This window comes from Bombina bombina, chromosome 2 (genome assembly GCF_027579735.1).
Source record: "Bombina bombina isolate aBomBom1 chromosome 2, aBomBom1.pri, whole genome shotgun sequence".
Classification (NCBI taxonomy): Eukaryota; Metazoa; Chordata; class Amphibia; order Anura; family Bombinatoridae; genus Bombina; species Bombina bombina.
The window spans coordinates 173,156,754-173,171,922 of NC_069500.1; positions in this window are offsets into that span (position 1 = coordinate 173,156,754).

Sequence of the window (15,169 nt, forward strand, 5' to 3'; positions counted from 1 at the left end):
TGCCACTGCAGCCTTTTTCAAGCGGTTTATTTTTTGCCCTATCTGTCTTGATCTTATAAGCCTCAGTGTAGTGTTTGATTGGATAATTATGTTTGTAATATTCACAATTTTTTAAATAGTAAAAGCGATAAAAAATTCAATACAAAAGTGTCAATAGATCAGTGTGATGGAGAAAAGAGGAGAAATCTGTCAGCCGTTTAGGAATCAGTCCGGGGTGTAACCCAACTGCTAGCGTGAATAGAAAAACACACGCTAGCACACTGAGAAATAACCAGGACGTGACCCACTCAGGAAACAGACAAGATAGGTTTCAAAAAATAATAATTGTTCCAGTAAGCTGGGAAGCTACAAAAGAAAAAACGTCCCTTTAAAACAGGTGAATAAAATAAAGATAATGTTCTTATTTGCAGCTTGTAAAAGTAAATGTCTCTTTAAGCAGGCTTGTAATAAACAAAAAGATAAAGTTCTCTTTTGCAGCTTGTAAAAGTAATTGTCCCTTTAAGCAGGCTTGTAACAAACAAAAAGACAAAGTTCTCTTTTGCAGCTTGTAAAAGTAAATGTCCCTTTAAGCAGGCTTGTAACAAACAAAAAGATAAAGTTCTCTTTTGCAGCTTGTAAAAGTAAATGTCCCTTTAAGTAGGCTTGTAACAAACAAAAAGATAAAGTTCTCTTTTGCAGCTTGTAAAAGTAAATGTCCCTTTAAGCAGGCTTGTAGCAAGAAGAAATATATCCAAGAGAAGATTTTAAGGATAAGGCATAAGCAAGGTCAGGCAGGCAGTAGTCGATATCCAAACATCAGAAGCAGAGATCAGGCAAAAGCTAGGTCAGGCAGGCAGTAGTCGAAATCCAAACAACAGTAATAGGGTAAGGCAAAAGCTTGGTCAGGCAGGCAGAAGTCGGTATTTAAACAACAGTAGCAGGGTTTAGGCAAGAGCTAGGTCAGGCAGGCAGAAGTCGGTACACAAGAAAAGCAATAGATTCAAGTACTCACAGACGCCAGGGAATCAAACAAACAGGCCCCGAGTAAGATCTCCCGCCGGAGTTTAAAGGCAGGAGCGGTGACGAATTCAGAGGGGTGTATCAGAGGATGCGTCACGTTGCTAAGCGACGTGATGTCATCCACACTGAGAAGCTCCGGGAGCCGCGGTGACACGGCGATGAACGGAGAAATCATGACAGCACCCCCCTCCTCAAGGACCCCTCCGGGGGACAGGACCAGGTCTAGCAGGATGAGACTTGTGGAAGGCCTTTATTAAAGCAGGAGCATTTACTTGATGAGCTAGCTCCCAGGAACGTTCCGTGACTGGATAACCTTTCCAATGAATGAGATAATACAATTTCTTGCCACGGAGCTTGGAATCCAGAATATGGCTGATCTCAAACTCAGGATGTCCATGGACAAAAAGAGGTGGAGGTTTAGAAAGGGGTTTAGAATACCTGTAGGACATCATAGGTTTTAGAAGAGAAACGTGGAATACCGGATGGACTTTGAGAGTCTTGGGTAAAGCCACTCGGTAAGCAGTGGAACACACTTGACCCAGTATTCGGAAAGGACCCACGTATCGTGGTCCCAGTTTGGTAGAAGGTTGTTTCAGGCGAAGAAAACGAGAGGAAATCCAAACTTTATCGCCAGGACGATACTTGGGAGCCTTTTTCCGTCGAAGATCTGAAAAGAACTTGTAATGTTTAGAAGCTACAGAGAGGATACGATGTATTCTCCGCCAATGTCGGGTTAATCTTCGGGCAGAAAGATCAGAAGCAGGATTTTCTGTGGAAGAAGTATGCAAAGGAAATGTTCTGGGCTGAAATCCGTAAGCCGCCTGAAAAGGAGATGTCTGAAGGGAGGAATTATACCGGGCGTTATGAGCCAATTCAGCCAAAGGAAGGTAAGAAGTCCAGTTAGAGTGAAAATGATCCACATAATGTCTGAGATATGTTTCAAGACACTGATTTACCCTTTCAGTCTGGCCGTTAGATTGTGGATGATGAGAAGTAGACAGGGATATTGAAGTTCCAAAATGTTTACAAAGTGACCTCCAAAATCGGGAAACGAACTGTACCCCTCTATCTGAAACAATATCCAGAGGAAATCCATGGATTCTTACAATATGCAAAATAAAAAGTTCAGAAAGTCTTTTAGCAGACGGTAATCCTGGTAAGGGAACAAAATGAGCAGTCTTAGTGAACCTGTCGACCACTACCCAAATAGTGTTGTTTCCAGCTGACAAAGGAAGGTCGGTAATGAAGTCCATGGATATATGCGTCCAAGGCTGATGAGGTATGGGCAACGGTTGGAGCAACCCAGAAGGAAGTTGGTGAGGAGTCTTATTCATGGCACATTGTGTGCATACTGAGACATAATCTTTAACATCTTGAGAGAGAGTAGGCCACCAGACATGCTGTTTGAGATTTCGAATGGTGATACTGATGCCAGGATGTCCAGAAAGGGGACTATCATGAGCCCAAAATAGGAGCTTGGAACGAAGACGTTCAGGAACAAAGAGTAAACCATCAGGAGGTTTACAGGACAAAGGAAGATTCCTTTGAGCGGACTGTAATTCTTGTAACCAAGAAGTTGTTAGCTGGGCTATGACTTCATGATGTTGGAGAATGGTACCAGATTCAGGAATTGGGGTATCTTGAAATTGTCTGGAAAGGGCGTCTGCCTTAATATTTTTTGAACCAGGTATGTAAGACAAATTATAGTGAAACCGGGAGAAAAATAACGACCAGCGTGCTTGCCTGGAATTCAATCGTTTGGCCGTTTGGAGATAAAGAAGGTTTTTATCATCAGTGAGTATGGTAAACGGCAAAGAAGTACCCTCCAGCCAATGCCTCCATTCGTCCAAGGCCATTTTAATGGCAAGCAACTCTTTATTGCCTACGTCATAGTTAAATTCAGAAGGAGTGAATTTTTTAGAGAAAAATCCAACAGGATGAATCATTCCAGTCTCTGGTATTCGTTGAGAGAGAACAGCTCCAGCAGCAACAGAAGAAGCATCAACTTCCAGGATAAACTGAAAATCTGGATTTGGGTGACGGAGAATAGGTGCAGAAGAAAAAGCTTCTTTGAGAGACTCAAAAGCCTCTATAGCCTCAGGAGGCCACTTTTTGCAATTTTGCCCCTTTCTAGTGAGAGAAGTAAGGGGAGAAGTAATAGTAGCAAAATTCTTGATGAACTTCCTGTAATAGTTGGCGAAGCCCAGAAAACGTTGCAAAGCCTTCAGAGAATCAGGTCTAGGCCACTCCAAGATGGCAGAAAGTTTAGTAGGATCCATTTCAAATCCAGATGCCGATATTACATAACCCAGAAAGGGTATGGATTTTTGATGGAAAGAACATTTCTCCAGTTTAGCAAACAGATGGTAATCTCTTAAACGTTGAAGTACTTTCCTGACGTGGTGCACATGATCTTGGTGACTTTGAGAAAAAATCAAGATATCGTCAAGGTATATGATGACAAAGATATTAAAAAAATCACGAAAGATCTCGTTCACAAAATGTTGAAAAACCGCCGGAGCATTGCATAGCCCAAAAGGCATGACCAGATACTCGTAATGCCCAAATCGAGTGTTAAAAGCAGTCTTCCATTCATCTCCTTGTCGTATACGGATAAGATTGTATGCACCACGTAGATCAAGTTTAGTAAATATGGTGGCTCCCTGAAGATAAGTAAAAAGTTCAGGAATAAGGGGTAGAGGATAACTGTTCTTGATGGTAATCTGATTTAATCCTCTGTAATCAATACAGGGTCGTAATCCACCATCCTTCTTTCCTACAAAAAAGAAACCAGCCCCTACAGGGGAAGAGGAGGGTCGAATAAATCCTCTAGCCAGATTGTCCTTAATATATTCTTCCAAAGCCACGTTTTCAGGTTTAGAAAGTGGATATGTCTTGCCTCGAGGATAGGTAGCCCCAGGAAGGAGATCAATGGGGCAATCAAAAGGGCGGTGAGGAGGAAGACGTTCAGCTTCCTTTTTGGAGAAAACATCCACAAAGTCATGATAAGGCATAGGTAGAGAGTCGGGAGTTTCGATTGTGAGAGCAATAGTGAGTGGTAACTTGGTGATCTTTTGAAGACATTTAGTCAGGCATGTAGATCCCCAGGAGGTGAGTTCGCCACAAGTCCAAGAAAAAGTAGGATTATGTACTTGGAGCCAGGGTAGTCCCAAGATAATGGGAAATTGAGGAGTGGGAATGACATCGAAACAAATTGTCTCGGAATGAAGTATTCCTACAGTGAGAAGTAAAGGTTGAGTAGCAAACTGAATGTATCCGGAACCCAAAGGATCTCCACTGACCGTAGAGACTGAAATTGAATACTCTTTCTTTAGTAAGGGTATAGAGTGAGTAGAGACGAATGTGGAATCAATGAACACTCCTCCAGCACCAGAGTCGATAAGAGTTTGGGTATGAATCTTACTATGTCCGGTTTGAAGGGTTACTGGAACGAAAAGTTTCTTGTATAGGGAATGACTACTTTTTTGGCTTAACCCAGTTCCCTGGACTAGAGTTAAGCCCTGGCTTTTACTGGCCTGGTAGGACAATCCCTTAATAAATGCCCTTTAAGGCCATAGTACAAACACAAGCCAAGAGAACGTCTTCTCAAGCGTTCAGTCTCTGTTAATTTTATACTTCCCACTTCCATGGGTTCAGCCTGATCAGGAGTAGGAGAGGCAGGAGTGACTGGATTAGAAAAACGAGGAGCCAAACGAAAAGGAGTTCGAGTTGATGACCTCTGTGTTCTATCCTTTTCTTGTTGGCGTTCACGAAATCTGGCGTCGAGACTGATACAAAGATTTATTAAGGCTTCCAAGGATTCTGGAAGCTCCCGATACACCAATTCATCCTTGAGACGCTCAGAAAGTCCTTTACGAAAAGCGGCTCTAAGAGCTCCCTGATTCCAAGTAGTTTCAGAGGCAAGGGTGCGGAACTCAATTGCGTATTGAGAAACTGGTTGACTACCTTGACGTAAATCCAAGAGAGTAGCTTCAGCAGCGGATGACCTTCCAGGTTTATCAAATACATTTGAAAATACAAAGAGAAAAGTATCAACATCCAGAAGTATAGGGTCATTCTTTTCTAGCAAAGGTGATACCCAAGCCAAAGCTTTTCCTTTCATTAAGGATATAAGAAATGTAATTCTAGAAGAGGGAGTAGCAAACAGAGTAGGGCTATTTCGGAAATGGAGACGACACTGATTCAGAAATCCCCTACATTCTTCAGGATTCCCATCATATTTATCTGGAAGGGGTATCCTGGGACTCAGTTGTACCTGAGACTGGTTGTTAGAAATCGAAGGGGGTAATGCCTCATTAGGATTAGGATTGGGATTAGGATTGGGAGGTGTAGTAGCAACCAAATTTTGTAATAAAGCAGTTATTTGATCAAGTTTAGTGTCCAGGGATTGTAAGTGAGTGGCATGAGATCCTAGTAACTGTCCCTGGTGGGCCACGGCCATGGATAATTCAGTGGGGTCCATTTATGGCCTGTTTGTAATGTCAGCCGTTTAGGAATCAGTCCGGGGTGTAACCCAACTGCTAGCGTGAATAGAAAAACACACGCTAGCACACTGAGAAATAACCAGGACGTGACCCACTCAGGAAACAGACAAGATAGGTTTCAAAAAATAATAATTGTTCCAGTAAGCTGGGAAGCTACAAAAGAAAAAACGTCCCTTTAAAACAGGTGAATAAAATAAAGATAATGTTCTTATTTGCAGCTTGTAAAAGTAAATGTCTCTTTAAGCAGGCTTGTAATAAACAAAAAGATAAAGTTCTCTTTTGCAGCTTGTAAAAGTAATTGTCCCTTTAAGCAGGCTTGTAACAAACAAAAAGACAAAGTTCTCTTTTGCAGCTTGTAAAAGTAAATGTCCCTTTAAGCAGGCTTGTAACAAACAAAAAGATAAAGTTCTCTTTTGCAGCTTGTAAAAGTAAATGTCCCTTTAAGTAGGCTTGTAACAAACAAAAAGATAAAGTTCTCTTTTGCAGCTTGTAAAAGTAAATGTCCCTTTAAGCAGGCTTGTAACAAGAAGAAATATATCCAAGAGAAGATTTTAAGGATAAGGCATAAGCAAGGTCAGGCAGGCAGTAGTCGATATCCAAACATCAGAAGCAGAGATCAGGCAAAAGCTAGGTCAGGCAGGCAGTAGTCGAAATCCAAACAACAGTAATAGGGTAAGGCAAAAGCTTGGTCAGGCAGGCAGAAGTCGGTATTTAAGCAACAGTAGCAGGGTTTAGGCAAGAGCTAGGTCAGGCAGGCAGAAGTCGGTACACAAGAAAAGCAATAGATTCAAGTACTCACAGACGCCAGGGAATCAAACAAACAGGCCCCGAGTAAGATCTCCCGCCGGAGTTTAAAGGCAGGAGCGGTGACGAATTCAGAGGGGTGTGTCAGAGGATGCGTCACGTTGCTAAGCGACGTGATGTCATCCACACTGAGAAGCTCCGGGAGCCGCGGTGACACGGCGATGAACGGAGAAATCATGACAAAATCTAATAATCAGTGTTATTCAAACATTTCTGTCAAACTATTTAAAATCGTTAATAAAAAATTGTTAATAAAAAATCATCAAAACATTTTTCCCTAAGTTTTCAACTTGTGGTCTTTTGGTTAGGAGGGTAATGTTCTCTCCACTAGGCTATACCTGAGGCAATTATAACTCCATGGTATTCAAAATATTTGAAGTTATATTTCTGTTATTTCTCTACCAAACTTGTTCAATCAATCATAGTAAACAAGAGTTTATTTAAATATTATTTTTTTAAAAAAGAGAAGAAGAAAATAAAAATAAAAATAAAAGTGAAGATAATTAAAAAATATAAATAAATAGAATATTTTTAAAAACGTTGTCTTAATCAGGGATTGAACTCATGGACTATAGGTTTGGAAATGGTGATCTTAGCACTAGGCTATAATAGTAACAATAACAACTACAGGATTTTTTATATATATATCATTTAATTATTTTAATCATTTTAATCATAAAAAAAAAAAAAAAGATTCTGCTTCATATAGGCATGGGTTTTTTGGTATCGCTGTATATGAGTCCTAACTTAATGTGACTCACTCATACTAATTTAATTTGTGTATCTTCAAATTTGTATGTTATTCTAGTTTTAAAATTGATATAAAAATGACATAAAAAATCATTGTAGAAAATTGATTAAGTTAATGTAAAAAAGTTAATGTAAAAAAGGGGTCAGGTGGAAATCTATATTCAATCCTTTTGGGTGTTTGGTCTCTAACTCGTATATCCACTTATACTCCAATTTTAAAAGCTCATTTTGTACATCACCACCCCTCCAATCTGGGTTTAATTTATCTATGGCTATGTATTTAAAATGCTTCAGATTACAGTTGTTACAAGTTAAAAAATGTCTTGGTACAGGGAAGTCTTCATTTCTTTTTTCTGTGGCATTTTCTATTGATAAAATGTGTTCTCTCACTCTTTCTCTAACGGGTCTTGTGGACTCTCCTATATATTGTTTTCCACACTTACAATTGATAAGATAGATAATATTTCTTTCTGTACATATTATTAAGGATTTAATTTCATATTCCTTACCAGTGACATTTGAGTAGAATTTTTTCTTTTTCTCCGAATGCCTGCATGCTTTGCATGCCAGACATGGAAAAAAACCTTTTAGATCTTCTCCAAGAAGATCTTTATCATTTTTCTTATTTCTTTTTCGTCTTAAATCTGTTGGTGCTAGTCTATTCTTTAGGTTATTAGCTCTTCTGTAGACTATATTTGGAGCTTCACCTATCACAACTTTTAGTTTTTCATCTAATTTTAAAATATTCCAATGTTTTTTTATGATCCTCTCTACTTCCTTATAGTTGTTATTATATTGGGTAACCAATGGTATAAATGGTTTCTTTTCTTTTTTTATTATTTTTTTTCTTTGACCCTTGTATGATGTCTATTCTGTTTATCTGTTGTATTCTACTGATCTCTTTATCAATAGCGTCACTTTTATATCCTCTCTCTGTAAATTTATTTTTAAGGATGGTGGATTGATCAAAATAATCTTTTTCACTGGTACAATTCTTTCTTATACGTAATAATCGTCCCTTTGGTATATTATTTTTCCATGTATGTAGATGACAGCTTTTTGCGTGTATATAATTATTGCTGTCGACTGGTTTAAAATGTGTTTTTGTATTAATTTTATCATTCTCAATGAAAATTTCCAAATCTAAAAATATTATCTTTTCTTTACTAATCTCATATGTAAATTTTAAGTTCATATCATTTTCATTCATTTTATTGAAAAAAGACTCAAATTGGGATTTGTTTCCTCTCCAAATCATTAGAATATCATCTATATATCTATTAAAGGAGACCAGGTTCGCTCCAGCCGCTATGTTTGTTAAAAAATCAGTTTCCCAAGAACCCATAAAAAGATTTGCGTTGCTTGGAGCGAACCTGGTCCCCATTGCGGTTCCACAAATTTGATCATAAAAAGAATCTTCATAGTAAAAATAATTATGCGTTAAAATAAATGTAATACTTTCCAGAATAAAATTTCTATGTTGTACTATTAGTTCCTTATAATTTTCCAGATATTGTTCTACTGCTCTTAAACCATCTATATATCGTATGCACGTGTAAAGTGACGTTACCTCACATGTCACAAGCCACATGATTTCATCCCATGTAATATGTTCTAAGAGTTTTATTACACTTGTTGAATCCTTAAGATAACTATCTAATTTCGTTACATATTTTTGTAAATATAGATCAACATACTCAGACAGGTTTGAAGTTAGTGACCCTATATCTGATACTATTGGTCGACCCGGTGGATCTATTATGTCTTTATGAATTTTGGGTAGAGTGTAAAATAAGGGAATTTTAGGATGTTGTGGTAAAAGATATTCTAATTCTTTGTCATTTATAATACCATTATTTTTCGCTTCAAAAAGAATCATTTTCAATTCTAGTTTATAAAAGCTAGTTGGGTTCCTTACACATTTTTTATACGTTTTGGTGTCTTCTATAAGGTTTCTACACATTTTATCATAGTGTTCTTTATTTAGTAGGTTTTATAATTATTTCTTTGTTTTGTTCCAAAGTGTCAAGTGCCTCTCTTTCTCTTTTATTTAAATTGTAATCATTCCGATTCAATTTCGGTTCTTTCATTTTCTTTAAGTCATCTAATACTAACTTCTCAAAGGTTTCCAGAAAGGGGCCTTTCTCATGTTTAGGATAGAATGTTGATTTCTTTTTAAGGCCTGACTGTTTTACCATATTTGTCTGTTGGATGTTTTCTTCTATAATTGTTTTTTCAACTGGTGTCTTTGAAAAATATCTCTTTATATATGTTATCATCCAGGCGCTTCTGAAAGCTCAATATCAATTGACAGTCATATTAGCTAAAATACTTTTTTTTAAAAAGGATACCATTATCTTGGTTCTTGCTGTGACAGATTTTTCCTTTTGTGACCTTGAGATAAGCGTCTAGGCTTTGGATCCCACTCAGGGGCAGCAGCATAAAGAGTTGGGGCATCCTGTTGGGATTGAGATGTAGAAGATGGACCTTGTAATAGATTTAGAGTGTCCAACACCTCCATGCCCTGTTTAATGGTTGTTATAACATAAGAATGACAACTGTGCTGAAAAAAACAGCTTTACGGGAAACCCCATCTATATTTTATTGAATGATTAAGTGTAATGTCCCTTTAAGACATTCCACTTCCATCCCTTACCCTCTATAAATAGCCACTTCCTGTATAGATCCTTGCTTGATTATTTTGTATCTTTCCTCCTACTTTTTGGAAACTTAGTATCAACTTATCAAGTCAGATTATATTTTTATCTTATATTTCACTTCTCCTAAGGAGTGTAAGGACGCAATACCTTCCCAAACAAGAACTGTTTCATAACCTCTAACATTTATCTTACTTATTCCTCAGTGTAAGGTGTTAGCAGCTCTCTCAGTCTGGCTCTGGATCAATTATACCGGACTTCAATCATACCACCTCCTCTTCTCTGAACCCTCAGGATTCAGTTACAGCTTCGGACATACTTCGCACTGTGATAAGTCTCACAACTCATACTGTACTTCTCAGGTATTTACCTTAATAACCAATTCGCTGCACTCTTTCCCTCCTTACTATAGTGCCGTGAGCAGGCCTGTTCACAAATTAGGAAGGAGGTTTCAGATTCATCCGCCATCACAGCGTGTCACGCTGCATCGCTCCAAGAACAGGAGAACTAAAGGTATTGCTACTTTCTAACAAAACTGTTGCTTAATTGTTCTTAACAATAGAAACTGTATTTGCATCTTAAACCGCAATTCCTCTGACGTATAACTAAGAACTCTCTCACTGAATCTAGTTATAAAGACGCTCATTTACTTCAGCAGTCACATTTCCATACTGCTTTTCTGTTGTGTATATCCACTCATTTATAACAGCCAAAGTCAGCTTGACTAAGCTTTAATTGATTTAGTCTGTGAGTCATTTTTGATAAAATCGCTAGCTCTTATAAAGCCTTTAATTAAGAGAAATATTATTAGGTATTAAAGAGCTAGCTACAAAACCAAATTTATATATATATATATTCACAGTTAAAAGAAACATAACATAATAATCAAGCCTAAAAAGGAATGGATGCTCAGGCCATTAAAACGGAGTTTGAAACTCTGAATCAAAAAGTTGATTACCTTGCAAGAGCACTCACAGAAGTACAAGCAGAAAACACTGCACTAAAGAATATTTACAAAGAGATTATAACCCCTAGAAATTCAGATCCCCCTGAACCACACATTAACCCACCTCCAGTATTCTCAGGAAAAAGGTCGGATTTCAGAGGTTTTAAAAATGCTTGCCTCCTCCTTTTCTCTATGAAACCTCGCACTTATCACACAGAGAAGATAAAAGTGTGTACTGTCATATCCTACTTAACCGGTGAACCCAGGGCATGGGCAAACCGATTTTTTGAAACTGAAGATGTAATCCTAGACTCACTTGATTCTTTTTTTTCCTCCATGGCCTCACTATATGAGGATGCCAATACACAGATAAACGCAGAAACCAAACTTCGAGCTTTGAGACAAGGGAAACGTCCTGTAGAGGATTATGTCACGGAATATCAGATGTGGGCCACAGACACCTTGTGGAATGACATCACGTTGCGGAACCAATTCAGACTCGGCCTTAATGATAATTTGAAAGATGAGATATCTAGGGTAGAGATGCCTGACACTTTAAACGGACTCATCAAGCTGGCTACCACTTTAGATCGCAGACTGAGAGAACGCCGCACTGAGAGACTATGCACGGACGTGACTCAAAGGAGACCCATAGCAACTTACATTGATAGAAATAACCCTGTCTCTGTGCCCATGGAGATCGGCGTTATCAAGGCTCCACTCACCCCTGAAGAGAAAGCTAGAAGGCGCAACTCGAATCTATGTCTTTACTGCGCTAGTAAGGATCACTCAGTAACAACATGCCCTATATTGCAACGTACAAAGAAGGGTAAGCCATCACACCTTTATTCTGTTTCCCTACAGAAAGACAATCATGCACTCACTATCGTTTTATTCTTGCAGTGGGAATCTCATCAGGTCAAGACTGAAGCCTTAATTGACTCTGGTGCTTATGGTTGCTTTATAGATGCATCTTTTGTTTCACAAAATAAAATACCTACTATCACAAAGAAAAATCCTCTCTTTCTTAAGGTAATAGATGGATCTTTTATCCAAAATGGACCATTAACCCATCATACTGTACCTTTACTGATACACACAACAGATGGACATGTAGAATATCAAAGTTTTGACATAATACCAACATCAATTCATACTGTCATCCTAGGGTTACCTTGGTTAGTAAAACATAACCCTAGTATTAGTTGGGAGAATTTTAAGATTACCTTCACTTCACCATTTTGCAAAAACACTTGTTTTCCACAACAAAACATTTGCACACTACAAACAGCCATACCACCTGAATACCAGGACTTATCCGATGTCTTTGATATAAAAGAAGCTGACACGTTACCACCCCATAGGACTTTCGACTGTCCCATAGATTTAATTCCAGGTTCAGTACCTCCTTTTGGTAAAATATATCCATTGTCCCAACAAGAATTACAGTACCTTAGGGATTATTTAGACGACAGCCTCAGAAAGGGTTTTATAGTACCTTCTGTATCACCTGCTGCAGCAGGCATTTTCTTCGTGAAAAATAAAGATCACACACTGAGGCCCATTATTGATTATAGGGCTCTGAATTCAGTTACCATCAAGAATCGTTACCCACTCCCACTCATCCCCGAACTTTTGGAACGCCTCAATGGTGCTACTATTTTCACCAAACTCGATTTAAAGGGGGCGTACAATTTGATTAGGATTAAAGAAGGGGATGAGTGGAAGACTGCTTTAAGAACCCGATACGGGCTTTTTGAATATAGGGTTATGCCCTTTGGACTCTGCAATGCCCCGGCAACTTTTCAGAGTTTCATCAATGAAATATTCAAAGACCTTGTTGACATCTGCGTCATAATATATTTAGACGATATTCTAATTTACTCTAGAACCACTACAGAACACATAAAACATGTCAGATGGGTCCTTATGAGGTTGCGTGAACATAAACTGTTCGCGAAACTAGAGAAATGCCTATTCCATGTAAACAGAATTAAATTTCTTGGATATATAGTCACTCCGGATAGAATTGAAATGGACCCTGAAAAAGTATCTGCGATAAAGGATTGGCCCCAACCTAAAACAGTGAGATCTTTACAAAGGTTTCTTGGGTTCACAAATTTTTACCGCAGATTTATTCGTAACTTTTCTACCATAGTAAAACCTTTGACCAAATTAACTACAACAAAAACTAGGTACTGCTGGACTAAAGAAGCTGAGACTTCTTTCCAGTTATTAAAAGAAAAGTTCTTAACAGCTCCCATTCTATCTATTCCAGATCACACTTGTGAATTTATTTTAGAGACAGATGCTTCAGACACTGGTCTCGGGGCAATTCTCTCCCAAAGGAATCCTATAGATGGGATACAACATCCAGTTGCCTTTTATTCTAGGATGTTACAACCAGCTGAGCTAAACTATACTATAGGGGATAAAGAGTTATTGGCCATTAAGACCGCCTTAGAAGTGTGGAGACATATTTTAGAAGGAACAGACAAACCTTTTATAATATACACAGATCATAAGAATCTTCAATATTTACGTCAAAGTAAAACTCTCTCCTCAAGACAGGTAAGGTGGTCACTATTTTTAGATAGGTTTAACTTTCTGATAACCTACAGGCCAGGACATTTAAACACAAAGGCTGATGCTCTCTCACGTTTACATGAGCAGAATCAGAAGTTCGAAAACACCATGGCCTAGATTTGGAGTTCGGCGGTAGCCGTCAAAACCAGCGTTAGAGGCTCCTAACGCTGGTTTTGGGCGCCCGCTGGTATTTGGAGTCAGTGATTAAAGGGTCTAACGCTCACTTTTCAGCCGCGACTTTTCCATACCGCAGATCCCCCTACGCCATTTGCGTAGCCTATATTTTCAATGGGATCTTTCTAACGCTGGTATTTAGAGTCGTTTCTGAAGTGAGCGTTAGAGCTCTAACGACAAAATTCCAGCCGCCTGAAAATAGCAGGAGTTAAGAGCTTTTTGGCTAACGCCGGTTTATAAAGCTCTTAACTACTGTACCCTAAAGTACACTAACACCCATAAACTACCTATGTACCCCTAAACCGAGGTCCCCCCACACCGCCGCCACTCGATTAAAATTTTTAACCCCTAATCTGCCGACCGCCACCTACGTTATACTTATGTACCCCTAATCTGCTGCCCCTAACCCCGCCGACCCCTGTATTACATTTATTAACCCCTAACTTGCCCCCCACAACGTCGCCGCCAGCTACTTAAAATAATTAACCCCTAATCTTCCGACCGCAAATCGCCGCCACCTACGTTATCCCTATGTACCCCTAATCTGCTGCCCTAACATCGCCGACCCCTATATTATATTTATTAACCCCGAATCTGCCCCCCTCAACGTCGCCGACACCTGCCTACACTTATTAACCCCTAATCTGCCGAGCGGACCTGAGCGCTACTATAATAAATGTATTAACCCCTAATCCGCCTCACTAACCCTATCATAAATAGTATTAACCCCTAATCTGCCCTCCCTAACATCGCCGACACCTAACTTCAATTATTAACCCCTAATCTGCCGACCGGAGCTCACCGCTATTCTAATAAATGTATTAACCCCTAAAGCTAAGTCTAACCCTAACACTAACACCCCCCTAAGTTAAATATAATTTTTATCTAACGAAATAAATTAACTCTTATTAAATAAATTATTCCTATTTAAAGCTAAATACTTACCTGTAAAATAAATCCTAATATAGCTACAATATAAATTATAATTATATTATAGCTATTTTAGGATTAATATTTATTTTACAGGCAACTTTGTTATTATTTTAACCAGGTAAAATAGCTATTAAATAGTTAAGAACTATTTAATAGTTACCTAGTTAAAATAATAACAAATTTACCTGTAAAATAAATCCTAACCTAAGTTATAATTAAACCTAACACTACCCTATCAATAAAATAATTAAATAAACTACCTACAATTACCTACAATTAACCTAACACTACACTATCAATAAATTAATTAAACACAATTCCTACAAATAAATACAATTAAATAAACTAGCTAAAGTACAAAAAATAAAAAAGAACTAAGTTACAGAAAATAAAAAAATATTTACAAACATAAGAAAAATATTACAACAATTTTAAACTAATTACACCTACTCTAAGCCCCCTAATAAAATAACAAAGCCCCCCAAAATAAAAAATTCCCTACCCTATTCTAAATTAAAAAAGTTACAAGCTCTTTTACCTTACCAGCCCTGAACAGGGCCCTTTGCGGGGCATGCCCCAAGAAGTTCAGCTCTTTTGCCTGTAAAAAAAAACATACAATACCCCCCCCCCACAGTACAACCCACCACCCACATACCCCTAATCTAACCCAAACCCCCCTTAAATAAACCTAACACTAAGCCCCTGAAGATCTTCGTACCTTGTCTTCACCATACCAGGTTCACCGATCCGTCCTGGCTCCAACATCTTCATCCAACCCAAGCGGGGGTTGGCGATCCATCATCCGGTGCTGAAGA